Source organism: Astatotilapia calliptera, chromosome 9 (assembly GCF_964374335.1).
Source record: "Astatotilapia calliptera chromosome 9, fAstCal68.1, whole genome shotgun sequence".
In the NCBI taxonomy this organism is placed as follows: Eukaryota; Metazoa; Chordata; class Actinopteri; order Cichliformes; family Cichlidae; genus Astatotilapia; species Astatotilapia calliptera.
In genome coordinates this window covers 15,146,640-15,149,836 of record NC_137430.1, presented here as the reverse complement: position 1 = coordinate 15,149,836, position 3,197 = coordinate 15,146,640, and positions in this window count along the sequence as shown.

The window sequence follows — 3,197 nt, the reverse complement described above, 5'->3', positions numbered from 1 at the left end:
GGGGAGAGAAACGCTGTTTTTCAGGCTTTTACATGTTGCGGCTCTTTCACTGCACACTGAAGTGTGTGAAGTGAAACAATGGAGGCCACAACTGATTCTGACTGAAAAGATCCCCATCTTCCCCGTTCATTTTTGCCGCCCTTGTGAAATTTCATTAGGTGGATTTAACAACTTGTGAATGTCGGCTTTCTCCGTGACCCTGACACTGATGGCCGACACGTCTCGCTGGCAGGGTGTGATATATTGTGTTGAGGTGTTCCCGAGGTGCAATTTTTAATATGACAGCTTCTGTTGACCTCACATCTAAAAAAAAAGAAAGGCACCCAGTCTGACACTGGTATCCATTTTACTTTTTAATATTATTTTAGAAAAGAATATATCCACCCACCCAGACATCAAAGCTAAAAAATGTCTCTCTTAGATTCTCTTCTCTAATTGTTAATGTTTCAAACTGAAGGGGATCAACCTGAACTCCCCCGGTAAAAAAAAATGGCATTCTTTTGTGGCTGCACATCTTTTAATCGATCGTCATGATTGGGGTTTGAGAACAGCACCTGACCAAATCCAGATTACCAGACACTTCCAGTATAATCCCCCACATCTGCTTAGAGTCAGATTATAACAAATAGCATAATGACAGGAAATATCCTTGATATGATTTTGGATTTTGGTCAGTGACTGGAATGATGACGATTCTTGCTGGGATGGTGACGCAACACATCAAGTCTTAAAATTCATTTGAACAGCAGTGTATGACATATCACACTGTGTCATTATTCGTTTAACAAAAACTAAGCCAGAATGCAAAAACAGTGTCTAAAAAATGAAGTGCACGCCCATGATTCAGTGGCTTGTAGAACTACGTTTAGCAGCAACAGCTTGAAGTAACTGCTGTCTGTACGACTTTATCAGTCTCTTGCATTGTTATGAAGGCATTTTGGTCCACTCTTCAGTTCACTGAGGTTTGCAGGAATTTATTTATACGCAGCTCTCTTAAGGTGCCGAAACAGCATTTCAATCAGGTTTAGTTCAGGACTTTGACCGGGCCATTTCAAAACTTTGATTCCTCTCTTTTCTAGCCATTCTGAAATGGCTGAAATAGCCATTTCAGCGATTGTAGATTTGCTGCTGTATGACCCAATTTCAGCCATGCTGTCAGAGAGATGGTCTCACATTTGACTCTAGAATACTGACAAGTTCATGGTCGACCCAGTGACAGACAGGTAACCAGGTCCTGTGGCTGCAAAACAAGCCAAATCATCACCCCTCTGCTACTGTGCCTGACAGTTGGTATGAGGTCTTTGTGCTGTGTTTGGTTTTCAGCAATAATAATGCTGTGCATTATGGACAAACATCTCCACTTTGGTCTTATCCATCCAGAGGAAATTGTTCAAGAAATCTTGTGGTTTGTTCAGAGACAACTTTGCAAACATAAGCATGCTGCCATGTTCTTTCTAGACAAAAGAGCCTTTCTCCTGGAAACCCTTCAAAACAAGCAATATTTGTTCAGTGTTTTCTCTAACTGTGCTGTCATGAACTTGAAAATTCAACATGGTAAGTGAGCCCTGCAGAGTCTAAAATCTAGCTCTTGTGCTTTTTTTTTGTGCGATTCTTTGAGCCTTGCAGTGGTTGACACTGTGGTGAAATTCCTGGGATATAAACTCCTGGAAAGATTGGCAAGTGTGTGAATGCTTTCAATCTGGGTCACTGTAGAATAGTGGACTTCGAAAATGGGCTTAAAACCCTTCCCAGGTTGATGTGCAGCAAAAATGCCTCAGACCAAGAAACTACTAAAACTCTTATACAGATGTCCACACATGCTGATGATTCCATTCATTAGATTAAAAGTGCCCAGCTGCTAAATAACCTCTTAATTCCTATGGAAGCAGTAAGGGTATACTTAATTTTTAACACAATGCTCCTATATTTTGGCTTAGCTTTTGTTAAATGAATAATGCATATATATATATATATATGCTATGTAATGCAAGTGCAGGTGAGTTTTGAGAAATGTGTATTTTAATATATTATGAAACCTGGATTACAAACCTGTTACAAAATGTGTGGTAAATCAGTTGTTTTGTTCTAAATTGCTACATGCATCTAGAACTGCCCAAGAAATTTTAGAGAAAATAATTTTATATAAAACTGTAACAATAATAGCTAAAAGACTCTTCCAATTTACCTTTCCAATCCTATAACAAATGATATTCAAAGCACTATATCCATCCATCAGCTTCCTCTTATCCAGTTCAGGGTTGCAGGGTGGATGGAGCACATACCCAGCTGCTACGAGGCAAGAGATGGAGTACACCCTGGATAGGTCACCATCCACTCACATCCACAGCTGTAGACATTTTAGAATCACCAATTAACCTAGTCTGAATACCTGGAGAGCATGTGCAAACGCCACACGGATGGGGGATTCAAACCCAACACACCCTTTGTAATATAATCCAACTGAAAAAAAAAAGACACAAGTACAGTGATGAAGACTAAAGAAATTCTAGTCTGGCAACACGTGACGTTTTGTTTTTTGCATTTGAGTTCAGTTTAAAAAACGTGTAATGTAACTGAATAAAATTAAAGGGACGACATTAACACAACAAAACCACAAAAGCGTTCTTAGTGAAGATGAAATAATATTTGATGAGACCAAACTGGTTTGCAGATACAGTTTTTAATGTATCACAACAATGAGCAACAAACATACTTGATGAACTATTTCCAGAAGTTGTTCAAATACCATCTACAATAAACGTCATTTCAACTATGACAACAGGTCTGTGACAAAATAAAAAAAAGGTTTCAAAACCATGTTATTACCGTGATACGGTACAGTTGAGACCTCAAACAGTACAGTAACAAAAACTAATGCGACTACTCTCTATATATAAAACATCAATAACATTTTTGGTTTAGTTTATTTAAAGTTTTAGCCATAGGGGCTTCTTCTTATTAAAACCTCAGGGTGCATTTCCTATGTAACCCAGATGTTGAAGAGTACATATTGTGTAGGATATGATTGCGCCATGAAAATCCCTTTGACATCCAAAAGAACAATTCCAATTTCAACCTTTTGAAGGCTGTCCCCATAAACATGACACAATCCATCCATTTTTTTTAAAAAGTTCCTTTTTTTTTTTTCTTTTTTGGCTGCTGTGCAGTTGCAATATCTATGTACAGTTGTATTGTTG